Genomic DNA, 18,907 nt, shown 5'->3' on the forward strand with positions numbered 1-18,907 from the left:
CGGGCTCACAAATGTTAAGCCTGGCCTGCCCGGCCTGTCTTAGTTTTTGGGCCGGGCGGCCTGACCTGCCCGAATTTACACCCCTACCTTTATCTGGCTCCTCGCCTCCGGTACCTGGATGAGCCAGTTCCTTCTTGTCTGTTTCCCTCAACGGTAATCTCAACGGCTATTTTTCACCGGATTCTCTGTCGGATCTCTCCCAAATGTCTCCTTGATTTCCTCGTTTGATATCTCAGCTCTTTATCAATCTGCAAACATCCATTACAGTGTCATTGCAACTGTATTAGTCACAATCATCACCTAAACATCACCATTCCTGAAGCTGAGATGAACACAACCACAATTACTTCTATCATATACATCACTCAACTCACATTCATCACCGATATCACATATGTCACTCAAATCACTAATTTCTCTAACTTGGAAGCTGGATTTTCCCCTTCCAAGAACACATACCCAAACAATTTCACTGTAAAAGAAAATGGTTCTCAGAACCTAAGACAAAACCCTCCCATTCAATCAAACACCTTCAAGGATCCTAAGCTTTCACCCCCTCTGCACACCAACCATCTACATCTATGTAGTACCAGTTGACTAATGTCTGCAACAAATCCTCGTTTAACAACTCTCTGATGCCATTCCAATTTCTGAATGAAGTACGCAATTACAAACACAGTGAGTTTAAAAAGGGTTTAGATTACAAGTTCAGTTGGGTGAGTTCTTTGGACTTCTCTCTTCACTATTATGGTATGTTCTCTCTTTTTACCCACTCTACTTTTCATTGCTATTGTCTGCACATCAATTTTAGTAAAATCCACTACCTACTCATCCTTTTAATGACTCATTGGAAACCTCTAAAACCAAAATTCCCTGAACTAAATACTCACCACAACCACAGAAACCTCTATCCACTATGGTTACAGACTAGTGCCAACAGCCTACTCGACCAGGTCAATCTCGACAGAAATGTCTACAGGAATTAATGTATCTGTTATATACACAATCATGATGAGCAATGTAACATATCTATATGCAAAGTCAAATTACACTTTCACAAAATCTCCATTTTCACCCACAAGAAAATCATTTGCAAACCATATACCGAAAATCTTTTAGTCATCAAAAAAGTTAAGATTATCCTGTTAATCTTAAACCTAAAATATAAAGATGTTCAAAGTTGGATTCACTCTAATACTTTCACCCCTCTGGATTTTGCTTGGAAATTTACCTGGTTAAACAGCATCTGCACCCCCAGATTCTCTTGTAGTTTCCTTAGCAGGCTCAGGTGTACTGCCCCTCGGCACTGGTACAATGTTTCCCCTTGGAGCAGAGAAACTTCCTCCATCACTAGGCTCTGGCACAGACAACTTTTCATCAGCTGGTATCTCGTGGCGCTAAGTGATTTCACCAATCCCAGCACTAGCTATCCGGCCAACATCTGCATCCATCTGACGCAATTCAGGAGCCAGCATGAACAGATTGGGGAATATAACCTCATCAATTGGGAGAGGGATGGAATCGTTTTCATGAATTCTAGCTTTGGCATCTTCTGTAATTGGTGCTGCAAAGAACCCTTGCCGAGCTCCTCCACACACTATGCGCTGATCCCCCACAAGAACCACTCCTTTATTGACAACGAATCGTCCTTGGCTTGGATGCAACGCAAACAACACCCAACCATTTTTCACTCCCCTAAGACGATCTCGAACAGTTCTAGGATGAGAAGACTCCCCTTACCCTTCCTGATTAATTCCCCCTGCACCTTCATACCTAATCTCCCCATTCCTCTCATCACCAACACCAACACCACCACTACTAGTACCTACCCGCATACGGTTATCTGGAGATCTATCACTTGTTGGAATCTTGCAATAATTGAAGAAACGTCAGATGTATCAAACAATAAATATAAAGAACAGTATCAAACAACTCTACCACGAACAAATTGATGAGGGCAGAATCACAGGTTCAACAAGCTGTCCTTAACACATTAGTTCGCGGGTATACTCTGAAGTAATGCTAAACCCCAACGTGCGAAGATGTGTCCAGGATAAGACTGCCCGATATAACTTGAGTTAGCACAACGCAAGTTACCCACTCTTGAACTCAGCAACAGGGGTGGAAGCAAAATGCCGCACAAAATATAAGAAGAAGAAGAAAAGTAGACCTAGAGATAGTCGCTGCTTGTGTGTTTTTAAAACAGAATTTCGAGTCATATTTATAGGATGAGATACTTGCAAATCAAGTTAGGTTTTTTGTTTTCTTCAAAAACAAGTAAAACTCGTAAAAGGAATTTCCCACAAATAAAACTCTTAAAAAATAATTTTGGAATTAAATTCCTAAAGAAAAAATTCTCCCAAAATAAATCCTTGTAGGAAAGGGACTTGGTGCATGGTATACGCGTATATCACATGGGTCAAAATATGTATTTTTGCCCACACGCTCCACCCACGTTTTACAATTCATACATAAGTGTATGATTATATAGTGGAGCTCCTCTTTAGTTTTCCACAATGTGGGACTAAAGGTTCCACTTCATTCACCCAAAAATGAGTGAGTATCCTTAGACCCTTAGGTCATTAGATCAAACCATACCAAGACCATAAAATATTTTTAATTAAAACTCATTTTCTCCAACAATCCCCCACATGAATGAAATATCGGAAAACGAAAAAATCAGAGTAAGGAAAATACCATTTAGGCAAAGGTGTCCATGAGGTCTTGAACCTTGCTTAGTGAGAAGTTACCGGAACTACTAGCTAAACAGTGAACGCGATGTCTTGAACTGCTAGCGTTTGGTGTAGTTCAAATAATATCCACGCATGATATCCTCCAAGTGTTGCTAAGTTCGTGCCGTTTTGTCCATTTTGGCCCTGGACATATCCTGTTTCTCAGAATGCTCTAAAGAATTGGCTCCATTCTCATAGGAAGCGACCCACTTCCTCATTCAGATAGGTGAGTTCCATCAAGAGTGTTACTGCTACCCCACTTCAATCTTAAATTGAAACTATAGAACTCATTAAGACTTAATTAAAAGTCATCCTCCACATGCAGTCACACTATCACATCAACACCATAGGGAAGGGACAGATAATAAAATTATCTGATAGTGTTTACCTTTAACTACCCAAATTAGTTGTCTCATTCGAAACCTTGATCTTGGAATCTCCAGTCAGCAAGGTTGAGTATCCTTCATGGCAAGTTTAATTATTTGAGCCTAAGCCCCATCCCCTTCGATGCTTTACTAACTATCTCCTTGGACAAGCCTTTCGTCAAAGGGTCCGCGATATTCTCCTTGGACCTTGTCCAATCTATGGAAATAACGCCTGTTGAGATTAGTAATTTCAAAGAATCATGTCTTCTACGCATATGTATAGACTTTCCATTGTAGAAGCTATTTTTAGCTCTACCTATTGCAGATTTGCTGTCACAATGTATAGATATAGCTGGCACAGGCCTATGCCAGAGAGGAATATCTTCTAAAAAGTTTCTTAGCCATTCGGCCTCCTCTCCTGCTTTATCTAACGCAATAAACTCCGACTCCATAGTTGAGCGAGCTATACATGTCTGTTTGGAACTCTTCCAAGATACAGACGCACCTGCTAGAGTGAATACATATCCACTCGTAGACTTAGACTCCTCTGAGTCTGCTATCCAGTTCGCATCGCAAAATCCCTCAAGGACGGCCGGATACCCTTCGTAATTCAAACAAAAGGTCATTGTGTACTTCAAGTACTTTAGCACTCTATTAAGTGCATCCCAATGTTTCTGCCCTGGATTACAAGTATACCTGCTTAACCTACTCACAGCATAAGCAATGTCTGGTCTCGTACAATTCATCAAATACATCAGACTTCCTATGACTCTTGAGTATTCAAGTTGGTTAACACCTACACCCTTATTCTTCATGAGTTTGCAAGAAGAATCATATGGAGTGCAAACAGGTTTACAGTCAAACTGATTATATTTCTTAAGTATGGATTCAACATAATGAGACTGACTCAGACTATAGCCATTAGAAGTTTTTCTAATCTTCATCCCTAATATGACATCAGCGGGGCCTAAGTCTTTCATGTCAAAGTTCTCATTCAACATTTTCTTAGTGGTATTAATAACATCCATGTTTGTACCTAGTATAAGCATATCATCAACATACAAGCATACAATCACACAGGCATCCTTGACAAGTTTAGTATAAACACACTTATCAGATTCATTAATTCTAAAACCACTAGAAATCATCACATGATCAAATTTCTCATGCCACTGTTTAGGTGCTTGTTTCAATCCATACAAAGATTTCTTCAGTTTACAAACCTTCTTCTCACAACCTTTAACTACAAATCCTTCGGGTTGTTCCATATAAATTTCTTCATCTAATTCACCATTCAAAAACGCTGTCTTTACATCCATTTGATGTATCTGTAGGTTATGGACAGAAGCTATAGCAATTAACATCCTAATGGAGCTAATTCTACTTACTGGTGAATATGTATCAAAGAAGTCTATACCTTCTATCTGTTTATAGCCTTTCGCTACCAACCTAGCCTTGTATTTTTCAATAGTTCCATTTATATTACGTTTTCTCTTGAAAATCCATTTACAACCTATGGCCTTAGACCCTGGAGGTAAATCTACAAGTTCAAAAGTACCGTTTTCTCGAATGGAATCCATTTCACTAATTGAAGCTTCTTTCCACCACGGAGCTTCAGGACAAGTCATGGCTTCTTTATAAGTCTGAGGATCAGACTCGGCTAGGTATGTAATGCAACCAGGATAGGTTTTCATAGTTTTAACCCTTTTACCTCTTCTAGGTTCTATTTCTGGTTCATCTTCCTCTAAAGGTAATGACTGACTGGATGATGTAAATTCTAGGGGATCATCTAAACATCTCTTTCGAGAATCACGTTTCATAGGAAAAACATTCTCAAAGAACTCAGCATCCCTAGACTCCATGATAGTATTCAACCCTATGTCAGAAATTTCAGAACTCACAACCATAAACCTATGAGCACTAGAATGCTCAGGATACCCTATAAAAACACAATCAACGGTTTTGGGTCCTATCTTATTTGTCTTAGGAGGAGGGATGGCCACCTTTGCCAAGCACCCCCACACTTTGAAGTAATCATAAGATGGTTGTTTACTTTTCCATAACTCATATGGACTTTTATCTGATCCTTTAAAGGGTACTCTGTTCAGGATGTAATTGGCTGAGAGGATAGCCTCCCCCCACAAATTCGAAGGTAATCCTGAACTAATCAACATGGCATTCATCATATCCTTAAGGGTACGGTTCTTTCGTTCAGCTACACCATTGGATTGAGGTGAATAAGGGGCTGTAGTTTCATGTATTATCCCATGTTCTTCACAGAAATCTCCAATAGGAATTAGATACTCACCACCACGGTCAGACCTAAAAGTTTTAATGGTAGCATTCAATTGGTTTTCAACTTCACGTTTATATATCTTAAAGGCTTCTAAGGCATTGTCCTTCCCTCTAAGCAAATAAACCTGACAGTACCTCGTACAATCATCTATAAAAGTGACAAACCATTTCTTACCACCTCTAGTTTGAACTGACTTCATGTCAACTACGTCTGAATGAATCAATTCTAAGGGTTTAGTGTTTCTCTGGACATTCTTCCTGAATGATTTCTTAGCATGCTTAGATTCTACGCAAATCTCACACTTATAACTTTTATCCAAAGTGAATTTGGGTATGCAGCCTACGCTAGCCAGTTTATGCATTGATTTGTAATTTACATGACCAAGTCTACCATGCCAAACATTCGATGACACACACATGTAAGCAGAAGAATCATTCAATTTCACTTCAGGACAGGTTACATTAAGTTTGTAAAGACCTCCAGTCTTATAACCCTTACCCACATAATCATTGCCCTTAGTTACTATAAGTTTTCCAGACTCAATTGAAACTTTAAAACCCTTATCATCTAAAACAGAACAAGAAACAAGATTTTTGCAGATGTCTGGAACATGAAGAACTTCATTCAATGTGAGAGTCTTGCCAGATGTGAGCTTCAGACCGACCTTTCCTTTTCCTGCAACCTCTGATGCAGATGAGTTACCCATATAGAGTTTCTCGCCTTCCCCTACCCTCTGGTAGGAGGTGAACAGGTCTCTGTTCCCACAAACATGCTTGGTAGCTCCAGAGTCTACCCACCAGTCCATCACATTGGTCACCAAATTAACTTCAGACACTACTGCAGAAAACTCGTCCTTGTTCTTTTCAACCAAGTTAGCACTATCCTTTTTGTCCTTACGATGTCTACAGTGAACTGCCATATGTCCAGTAACTCCACACGCATAACAAGCACCCTTAATTTTAGTAATGCTAGACTCTGGTTTTCGAAACATACCTTTCTTGGGAGGACCACGCTTAGAGTTACGATTGTTACTCTCACCTTTTCCAGCTTTGGAAGATCTGTGTTCAGTCATATGAGCTTTGTTACTCATGTCCCTTGCAGAAGACACGTTCTTATCCTTGGTGCACAGCATCTCTTCCACTTGAATTTTCTTTCCTAATTCAACCATGTTGATCTCGCCAGTTTCATGTCTTAGCTTTTTCTTGTATTCAGACCAAGAAGATGGTAACTTCTCAATTACCGCAGATACTTGAAACGTCTCATCAATGACCATACCTTCAGCAAGAATCTCATTAATGATCTGTTGAAATTCGAGAAATTGATCAACAACAGGTTTATCATTCGTCATCTTGAAGTCCATAAACTTCGCCACCAGAAATTTCTTGCTCCCTGCAGTCTCCGCTTGATACTTTGCTTCTAACGCAGTCCACAAATCATAAGCACTGAAATTTTCTTTAGCATTGTAAAAATCATACATCGCATCTTCCAAACCATTCATGATATGATTTTTCGCCAGAAAATTACACCTCTTGTTATACTCGATCGCCTCCTCAGTTAAACCTTCAGCATTCATCAATTCAGCATGTGGAACAAGTACATAATCCAGTTCATGATGGCTTAGATAAAATAGCATCTTGGATTGCCATCTCTTGAAATCCTTTCCGTTAAACTTCTGTGGTCTTTCAACATCGTTCTTTCCCATTGTTACAAGGAATATAATGTGTTAAGATTGTTGGAATCTTGCAACAATTGAAGAAACGTCAGATGTATCAAACAATAATATAAAGAACAGTATCAAACAACTCTACCACGAACAAATTGATGAGGGCAGAATCACAGGTTCAACAAGCTGTCCTTAACACATTAGTTCGCGGGTATACTCTGAAGTAATGCTAAACCCCAACGTGCGAAGATGTGTCCAGGATAAGACTGCCCGATATAACTTGAGTTAGCACAACGCAAGTTACCCACTCTTGAACTCAGCAACAGGGATGGAAGCAAAACGCCGCACAAAATATAAGAAGAAGAAGAAAAGTAGACCTAGAGATAGTCGCTGCTTGTGTGTTTTTTAAAAACAGAATTTCGAGTCATATTTATAGGATGAGATACTTGCAAATCAAGTTAGGTTTTTTTGTTTTCTTCAAAAACAAGTAAAACTCGTAAAAGGAATTTCCCACAAATAAAACTCTTAAAAAATAATTTTGGAATTAAATTCCTAAAGAAAAAATTCTCCAAAAAGTAAATCCGAATAGGAAAGGGACTTGGTGCATGGTATACGCGTATATCGCATGGGTCAAAATATGTATTTTTGCCCACCCGCTCCACCCACGTTTTACAATTCATACATAAGTGTATGATTATATAGTGGAGCTCCTCTTTAGTTTTCCACAATGTGGGACTAAAGGTTCCACTTCATTCACCCAAAAATGAGTGAGTATCCTTAGACCCTTAGGTCATTAGATCAAACCATACCAAGACCAAAATCTTTTTAATTAAAACTCATTTTCTCCAACAATCCCCCACATGAATGAAATATCGGAAAACGAAAAAATCAGAGTAAGGAAAATACCATTTAGGCAAAGGTGTCCATGAGGTCTTGAACCTTGCTTAGTGAGAAGTTACCGGAACTACTAGCTAAACAGTGAACGCGATGTCTTGAACTGCTAGCGTTTGGTGTAGTTCAAATAATATCCACGCATGATATCCTCCAAGTGTTGCTAAGTTCGTGCCGTTTTGTCCATTTTGGCCCTGGACATATCCTGTTTCTCAGAATGCTCTAAAGAATTGGCTCCATTCTCATAGGAAGCGACCCACTTCCTCATTCAGATAGGTGAGTTCCATCAAGAGTGCTTACTGCTACACCCCACTTCAATCTTAAATTGAAACTATAGAACTCATTAAGACTTAATTAAAAGTCATCCTCCACATGCAGTCACACTATCACATCAACACCATAGGGAAGGGACAGATAATAAAATTATCTGATAGTGTTTACCTTTAACTACCACAAATTAGTTGTCTCATTCGAAACCTTGATCTTGGAATCTCCAGTCAGCAAGGTTGAGTATCCTTCATGGCAAGTTTAATTATTTGAGCCTAAGCCCCATCCCCTTCGATGCTTTACTAACTATCTCCTTGGACAAGCCTTTCGTCAAAGGGTCCGCGATATTCTCCTTGGACCTTGTCCAATCTATGGAAATAACGCCTGTTGAGATTAGTAATTTCAAAGAATCATGTCTTCTACGCATATGTATAGACTTTCCATTGTAGAAGCTATTTTTAGCTCTACCTATTGCAGATTTGCTGTCACAATGTATAGATATAGCTGGCACAGGCCTATGCCAGAGAGGAATATCTTCTAAAAAGTTTCTTAGCCATTCGGCCTCCTCTCCTGCTTTATCTAACGCAATAAACTCCGACTCCATAGTTGAGCGAGCTATACATGTCTGTTTGGAACTCTTCCAAGATACAGACGCACCTGCTAGAGTGAATACATATCCACTCGTAGACTTAGACTCCTCTGAGTCTGCTATCCAGTTCGCATCGCAAAATCCCTCAAGGACGGCCGGATACCCTTCGTAATTCAAACAAAAGGTCATTGTGTACTTCAAGTACTTTAGCACTCTATTAAGTGCATCCCAATGTTTCTGCCCTGGATTACAAGTATACCTGCTTAACCTACTCACAGCATAAGCAATGTCTGGTCTCGTACAATTCATCAAATACATCAGACTTCCTATGACTCTTGAGTATTCAAGTTGGTTAACACCTACACCCTTATTCTTCATGAGTTTGCAAGAAGAATCATATGGAGTGCAAACAGGTTTACAGTCAAACTGATTATATTTCTTAAGTATGGATTCAACATAATGAGACTGACTCAGACTATAGCCATTAGAAGTTTTTCTAATCTTCATCCCTAATATGACATCAGCGGGGCCTAAGTCTTTCATGTCAAAGTTCTCATTCAACATTTTCTTAGTGGTATTAATAACATCCATGTTTGTACCTAGTATAAGCATATCATCAACATACAAGCATACAATCACACAGGCATCCTTGACAAGTTTAGTATAAACACACTTATCAGATTCATTAATTCTAAAACCACTAGAAATCATCACATGATCAAATTTCTCATGCCACTGTTTAGGTGCTTGTTTCAATCCATACAAAGATTTCTTCAGTTTACAAACCTTCTTCTCACAACCTTTAACTACAAATCCTTCGGGTTGTTCCATATAAATTTCTTCATCTAATTCACCATTCAAAAACGCTGTCTTTACATCCATTTGATGTATCTGTAGGTTATGGACAGAAGCTATAGCAATTAACATCCTAATGGAGCTAATTCTACTTACTGGTGAATATGTATCAAAGAAGTCTATACCTTCTATCTGTTTATAGCCTTTCGCTACCAACCTAGCCTTGTATTTTTCAATAGTTCCATTTATATTACGTTTTCTCTTGAAAATCCATTTACAACCTATGGCCTTAGACCCTGGAGGTAAATCTACAAGTTCAAAAGTACCGTTTTCTCGAATGGAATCCATTTCACTAATTGAAGCTTCTTTCCACCACGGAGCTTCAGGACAAGTCATGGCTTCTTTGTAAGTCTGAGGATCAGACTCGGCTAGGTATGTAATGCAACCAGGATAGGTTTTCATAGTTTTAACCCTTTTACCTCTTCTAGGTTCTATTTCTGGTTCATCTTCCTCTAAAGGTAATGACTGACTGGATGATGTAAATTCTAGGGGATCATCTAAACATCTCTTTCGAGAATCACGTTTCATAGGAAAAACATTCTCAAAGAACTCAGCATCCCTAGACTCCATGATAGTATTCAACCCTATGTCAGAAATTTCAGAACTCACAACCATAAACCTATGAGCACTAGAATGCTCAGGATACCCTATAAAAACACAATCAACGGTTTTGGGTCCTATCTTATTTGTCTTAGGAGGAGGGATGGCCACCTTTGCCAAGCACCCCCACACTTTGAAGTAATCATAAGATGGTTGTTTACTTTTCCATAACTCATATGGACTTTTATCTGATCCTTTAAAGGGTACTCTGTTCAGGATGTAATTGGCTGAGAGGATAGCCTCCCCCCACAAATTCGAAGGTAATCCTGAACTAATCAACATGGCATTCATCATATCCTTAAGGGTACGGTTCTTTCGTTCAGCTACACCATTGGATTGAGGTGAATAAGGGGCTGTAGTTTCATGTATTATCCCATGTTCTTCACAGAAATCTCCAATAGGAATTAGATACTCACCACCACGGTCAGACCTAAAAGTTTTAATGGTAGCATTCAATTGGTTTTCAACTTCACGTTTATATATCTTAAAGGCTTCTAAGGCATTGTCCTTCCCTCTAAGCAAATAAACCTGACAGTACCTCGTACAATCATCTATAAAAGTGACAAACCATTTCTTACCACCTCTAGTTTGAACTGACTTCATGTCAACTACGTCTGAATGAATCAATTCTAAGGGTTTAGTGTTTCTCTGGACATTCTTCCTGAATGATTTCTTAGCATGCTTAGATTCTACGCAAATCTCACACTTATAACTTTTATCCAAAGTGAATTTGGGTATGCAGCCTACGCTAGCCAGTTTATGCATTGATTTGTAATTTACATGACCAAGTCTACCATGCCAAACATTCGATGACACACACATGTAAGCAGAAGAATCATTCAATTTCACTTCAGGACAGGTTACATTAAGTTTGTAAAGACCTCCAGTCTTATAACCCTTACCCACATCATTGCCCTTAGTTACTATAAGTTTTCCAGACTCAATTGAAACTTTAAAACCCTTATCATCTAAAACAGAACAAGAAACAAGATTTTTGCAGATGTCTGGAACATGAAGAACTTCATTCAATGTGAGAGTCTTGCCAGATGTGAGCTTCAGACCGACCTTTCCTTTTCCTGCAACCTCTGATGCAGATGAGTTACCCATATAGAGTTTCTCGCCTTCCCCTACCCTCTGGTAGGAGGTGAACAGGTCTCTGTTCCCACAAACATGCTTGGTAGCTCCAGAGTCTACCCACCAGTCCATCACATTGGTCACCAAATTAACTTCAGACACTACTGCAGAAAACTCGTCCTTGTTCTTTTCAACCAAGTTAGCACTATCCTTTTTGTCCTTACGATGTCTACAGTGAACTGCCATATGTCCAGTAACTCCACACGCATAACAAGCACCCTTAATTTTAGTAATGCTAGACTCTGGTTTTCGAAACATACCTTTCTTGGGAGGACCACGCTTAGAGTTACGATTGTTACTCTCACCTTTTCCAGCTTTGGAAGATCTGTGTTCAGTCATATGAGCTTTGTTACTCATGTCCCTTGCAGAAGACACGTTCTTATCCTTGGTGCACAGCATCTCTTCCACTTGAATTTTCTTTCCTAATTCAACCATGTTGATCTCGCCAGTTTCATGTCTTAGCTTTTTCTTGTATTCAGACCAAGAAGATGGTAACTTCTCAATTACCGCAGATACTTGAAACGTCTCATCAATGACCATACCTTCAGCAAGAATCTCATTAATGATCTGTTGAAATTCGAGAAATTGATCAACAACAGGTTTATCATTCGTCATCTTGAAGTCCATAAACTTCGCCACCAGAAATTTCTTGCTCCCTGCAGTCTCCGCTTGATACTTTGCTTCTAACGCAGTCCACAAATCATAAGCACTGAAATTTTCTTTAGCATTGTAAAAATCATACATCGCATCTTCCAAACCATTCATGATATGATTTTTCGCCAGAAAATTACACCTCTTGTTATACTCGATCGCCTCCTCAGTTAAACCTTCAGCATTCATCAATTCAGCATGTGGAACAAGTACATAATCCAGTTCATGATGGCTTAGATAAAATAGCATCTTGGATTGCCATCTCTTGAAATCCTTTCCGTTAAACTTCTGTGGTCTTTCAACATCGTTCTTTCCCATTGTTACAAGGAATAATGTGTTAAGATTGTTGGAATCTTGCAACAATTGAAGAAACGTCAGATGTATCAAACAATAATATAAAGAACAGTATCAAACAACTCTACCACGAACAAATTGATGAGGGCAGAATCACAGGTTCAACAAGCTGTCCTTAACACATTAGTTCGCGGGTATACTCTGAAGTAATGCTAAACCCCAACGTGCGAAGATGTGTCCAGGATAAGACTGCCCGATATAACTTGAGTTAGCACAACGCAAGTTACCCACTCTTGAACTCAGCAACAGGGATGGAAGCAAAACGCCGCACAAAATATAAGAAGAAGAAGAAAAGTAGACCTAGAGATAGTCGCTGCTTGTGTGTTTTTAAAACAGAATTTCGAGTCATATTTATAGGATGAGATACTTGCAAATCAAGTTAGGTTTTTTGTTTTCTTCAAAAACAAGTAAAACTCGTAAAAGGAATTTCCCACAAATAAAACTCTTAAAAAATAATTTTGGAATTAAATTCCTAAAGAAAAAATTCTCCCAAAAATAAATCCGTGTAGGAAAGGGACTTGGTGCATGGTATACGCGTATATCGCATGGGTCAAAATATGTATTTTTGCCCACCCGCTCCACCCACGTTTTACAATTCATACATAAGTGTATGATTATATAGTGGAGCTCCTCTTGAGTTTTCCACAATGTGGGACTAAAGGTTCCACTTCATTCACCCAAAAATGAGTGAGTATCCTTAGATCCTTAGGTCATTAGATCAAACCATACCAAGACCATAAAATCTTTTTAATTAAAACTCATTTTCTCCAACATCACTTCCACTGACAGCATCACCCTAGCCGAATGGTGGAACATAAAATTACTAATCAAATTTACTCTATCAACAGTGAAATACGAAACTTACAATTCAAATTACAGTTCAAATCTCATTCACATGAAAAAATCCACCTTTACTATGCATATGAATGTTAAGGATCATTACCTGGATATGTTCGCATCAAGTTTCTGCTTCTTCCCACCATGAGAATGATCAGAAACCACCTTCCTGCCGCATTCTTCACTAGAACCTTGGTACTGATACTTTGCTTGCATTCTCTTCGACATCTCTTAATTGGACTCTTTCTTATTACTGATTGGAAAACTCAGAATGAGAATATAGAAAACATTCTCCTACTTCAGTTTTTAACTTGGTTTGGAAGACCAACAGTTATCTCATCTCAACCGTCAAAGAAATCAGTAGCCGTCAGATTACTCAACATAGAGATGAGTACTACTGGATTCTATGGAGAGACATGACTACATATCCCATGTAGTGGCCTAGAAAAAGTAACTATATCTCATTGGCTCATGCGAAGCAGAAACTTACATTTGGTAGTTACAAATCCTCCACACAAACGGTCTTTGGGTACATCTCACGGGTTTCTGATAATCTGGTTTGACCCATTGGGTGAACCATGCCAATATAGTTACCTAGCCCGAAAAAGTGCAGCCCAATCCACAATGGGATTACAGAGAGCTGTTGTTTCCGAAAGACTCAAGCTCAGTATAAACAGACAGACTTCGTCTACCACATCAAGCACTGCTCTCTATTGTTTTACTGCAGCAATAAATACTTACCACAAAATCCCACGGCTGAACCAAGGTAAATATGCTAACTGCTTATCCAGCAATATCTATTTCTCTATGTGCAGGAATACTTGTCAGATCCCATTAGCCATCACCATCAACTGTTGGCACTTGCGCATACACCAGAAACAACAAAACCTGCAAAGGGCACCTGACATACACACTGGCTATCCCCCATTCCAAACCCTTGACCAAAATTTTCAACAACCTTCAGATCCTACCTATCTGCACACTTCCAAAATATCCAGAAAGAGCCAAAAATGGAAAAGAAACTGCTCATTACGCTACCAACCTGTGAAACATTTTCAAATTAAAGCCTGTATTGCCTCCCTCTCTCCTCAATACTGGTACCATCTCACCAATAAACACTTTGGTCAATACCACTACTTGAATATTCAATTTTACTTAAGTACTCAATTTTACCTCTACATAAATTTTTCTTTAATGGCTTCTTCTTCAAACTCTTCCACCCCATCCATTGAGAATCTTGTCACCAAGATGAACAAAGCTCTCACAATGCCTGAGGATCTCTTTCCTAAAGTCTTCATAAACCCTGGAAAGGCCAGAACCAAATAACTTTTAGATTGGAAATGGTGTTTCATTGGTAAACTCTGCAGCAATATCTTCTTCCAAACATCCAGAGTAAGTAACTTCATCAACAACTACTGGGAATTTAACAACAGAGTTGAACTGGATATATGGAATAGAAGAAGAAATTACTATGTTCTTAGACTCACTCATAAAGATGACTACTCAACTCTTAGAAATGGAGGAACAAGAGGAGTCTTTGATAAGTTAATGGTTTTGGTTGAATTCCCAGTAGGGGTCCTGATTTAATCCACGAAGAGAAGTTCTCCCAAGTTATGCTTTGGATTCTTATCAAAAGAATCCCAACTCACATCACACCTGATATTCAGAACATTCTCAAACCTGTTGGAGTCTACCAAACTGCTAAAAAATCATATGGGAGAGATAGATTTGAAAAAAAATCTTGAAGTTAAGCTCACTATTGATGTTACCAGACCACTAAAGTTTGGAATCGAAGCTTATGAAACACCAACTATCTCCCACTGGTTGGAGTTTTCTTTTGCCCTTAATGGCATAAAGTTCTGCAAGGTCTGTAGAGTTTTGGATCACCCATCCCCCCCCCCTTCCCTATACCTCCTACTCCATCTCAATCTCACTACAATAACCCTCCAACAACCCAACCCTTACCTCCACCTAAAACTGCCCACCAAAAAGCTGTTCAGGATGGAAAAAAAGTTATCTATATGACTTACTCTGATGCTGCAGCGGATTTTGAAATCAAAATGAGAAATGCTAAGCAGCAGGAACTAGAAAAGGCTATTACTAATATGACTTCTACATCTTCCAAGCATGTAGTATTTGGAGCTTCTAATATGGCTGAACCAGATTCACCTCACCCAGATGTTTTAGCCTGCCAAATAAGGAACAGGAAACTTGAGTTATCTAAGAAAATCACAAATAGCTACAAAAGAATCAACCAAAATTGAAAACTGCAGCTAGAGCCAAACACTCCCCATATGGAAATACCACACCCCCTCCCCCCAGGCCTTTGATCCAACTGGTATATTCCCACCTCTACCCCCACCTAAGCCATTTCAATTCAACTCTTTACCAACCCTTGCACAAATTAAGGAAAGGATGGAAGATGTTTCAGCCATTAACAAAAAGAAAGCTTGGTATGCTAAAAAGAAAAGTCACGTTTTTGTTGAAACCAATACCCCTACTGACCCTGTCACAAACAAAAATGATCCAAAGAGAAAACAGACATCCACTGCAGAGGAACCCATGGACACAAACACAACAAACAACATCAAAAGATTCAAGGACCATGATGATTATTATGCAGAACCCCTGGACTCAAGCATCCCCCAATTGGCTAATGGTGAATCTGGCAATTCTTCATCAAACGCTGAGGTATATGCTACTATCTGCTCTGCCCTTAATCTAAGTTGTAATTACCACTTCCATGATTATAACATGTTCTATGTTAACAGTTTGCCTTATTATGATCCCTTAGCTAGAAGGCCTGCTATAAAATACCCTTTTGTTTTATATTTCTGGCAGTTCTTCTCCTCTCTGGCTTGGAATTGCCAAGGTCTAGGAAAAAAACATGCTAAAAAGTACCTTAGTGACATGCTGACTAAGTTTAACCCTGATTTATGCCTCATTTCTGAAAAAAAAACTGAAGCAACAAAAACTCAAAAATACTATGCTTCAGTTAAATGTTCAGAACTACTGGCATGTCAATCCTGGAGGGTCTAGTGGTACTGTTGGAGGCCTAGCTTTGATATGGAAAAATAATCTGGATGTTGAAATTCTAGATTATTCTTTAAACCATATCAATGCCATAATCAAGCCTACCAGTGGACCTTCTTGGATTTTTACAGGATATTATGCCAGTCCTTATGAAAAAAAGAATAAGATTGAGTCTTGGAATAAGTTGGAGAGTTCTGCCACTGAAAAATCTCTTCCTTGGTTGGTTATTGGCGATTTCAATTTCATTCTACGTGATAATGAAAAATACAGTACTCAACCACTAGATAGTGTCGAGGCTAACAAATTTAGTAACAAAATTCTTGATCTTGATCTGAATGACTTGGGCACTGTGGGATGCCCCTTCACTTGGTCTAATAAGAGGAGTGGCCTAACACTCACTGAACAAAGATTGGATAGAGGATTAGTCACTGAATCTTGTCTACTCTTATATCCAAACTCCACTATCTCTAACCTTTTAGCTATTGGGTCTGACCATCACCCAATCTTTCTTAATTCTAATCCTTCTTGGCATACTGGTAAAATACCTTTAAAATTCTTTGGTCCTTGGCTGGATCTTAAGGATTGTAAGGATATCATTGCTGAATTTTGGCAAAGAAACCTATCTGGCTCTAGTGCCTTTCTCATTGCTAGAAAGCTCAAAGACATTAAGATGAAGCTCACAGTCTGGAACAAAGAAGTCTATGGAAACATCAAAACCAACATAGAGGAAAGTAAGCAACATCTTCTCTAGTTACAAGAAAACTACTTCAGAGCTGATAAAAGTACTGCCCTCAAGACTGCAATGTAACTCCTCAGATATTGGAGAGACATTGAAGAACACTTTTGGAAGACAAAAAGTAGGGACCGGTTCATCAAGTTGGGAGACAAGAACACAAGTTACTTTCATAGAGCCACCAAGTGCAGAGCTAGAAGAAATAGAATAGACACAATTCAGGACAACAAAGGAAATTGGATTGAGGATTATCAAGAGCTGAAGCAATGTTTCACCGACCACTTCACCATGATGGCCACTGCTGAAACACCTGTAATAAACCCTGAAATTATCAATCTTATACCCAATACCATAACCAGCTCAGATAATGACACCCTAAACAGAATCCCTGATCCCAATGAAGTCAATGCAATTTCTTCAGCATGGCTAAAGATGAATCTCCAGGTCCAGATGGCTTTCCACTTAATTTCTTCCAAGCCAATTGGGACATTGTTGGAGAAGACATAGTCAAAATGGTTCATCATTTCTTCTTATCTGGACATCTCCTCAAAGAAATGAATTCTACTTTCATATCCCTGATCACTAAGATTGAAAACCCAACCTTCCCAAGCTATTTCAGACCTATAAGCCTATGCAATACCACCTACAAAATCATATCCAAACTCCTAGCTCAAAGAATGAAACCTTACCTAAACAAGATCATTTATCCTTATCAATCTGCATTCATACCTGTAAGACAAATTTCTGACAATATAGACATTGCTCATGAACTTATTCACTCTATGAGATCTAAAAGAGGTATCAAAGGTGATAGAGGAAGCATGGGAATCAAGATTGATATGGCCAAAGCCTTTGATAGAGTTGACTGGAATTTTATACACACCATTCTTACAAAGATTGGTTTCAACAATGACTGGTGTAAGAAAATCATGCAATGCATATCCACCACCTCTGCAGCTGTTCTAATCAATGGATCTCCTGATACTTTATTAAACCCTTCTAGAGGGCTTAGGCAAGGAGATCCTCTCTCCCCTTACTTATTTTTATTATGTATGGAAGCTCTCTCTAGAACCCTCATTCATGCTGAAGAACTGGGTATCATCTCTGGAATTAAAATATGCAAAGATGCTCCATCAATCAACCATATCCTCTTTGTTGATGATTGCATGGTCTTCTGCAAAGCCAATAAAGTTGAAGCTCAGAATCTCAAGGATATTCTCAATATCTTTGGTGATACTTCTGGTCAACTCATCAATTTCAACAAATCCGGAGCTTTCTTCAGCAAGAATACTGATCCAGCTCTAATACCTACCATTTGAAGTATAATGGGAGTTCAAGCTCTTACTCTGGATGACAAGTACGTGGGATCTCCTCTCTTTACCCATAGAAGCAAGATTCAATCCTTCATACCAGGAGTAGACAAGATGAAAGTCAGGATATCAAGCTGGAAAAATGCTCCTCTCAATCCTGCTGGAAGAGAAGTCCTAATCAAATCTGTCACCTCCACAGCCAGCAACTACCAAATTAACTGCTTCAGGATACCTAAGCAAACTTGCCAAGATATGAACAAACTACAAAGGGACTTCTTCTGGGGGAAAAATCTATAAAATCCCACAGGATATTATCCTAAGGCTTGGACAGCTATTTGCAAACCAAAGGAGCTAGGAGGGATAGGATTTATAAATATGGAACTCTTCAACAGCTCAATGATAACAAAAATAGGATGGAGATTGGAGCAGGATAAGGATTCTTTATGGTTTCAATTGATGGATGCAAAGTACTTATTAGGAAGAAATATTCTAAATATGAACACCAAAGCTAAGGATGGTGACTCTTGGATATGGAAAGGGGTACTTGAAGGCATTCAAAATATTCAACAACATTGCACTTGGAAAATTGGAAATGGC

This window comes from Papaver somniferum, unplaced genomic scaffold, assembly GCF_003573695.1.
Source record: "Papaver somniferum cultivar HN1 unplaced genomic scaffold, ASM357369v1 unplaced-scaffold_123, whole genome shotgun sequence".
In the NCBI taxonomy this organism is placed as follows: domain Eukaryota; kingdom Viridiplantae; phylum Streptophyta; class Magnoliopsida; order Ranunculales; family Papaveraceae; genus Papaver; species Papaver somniferum.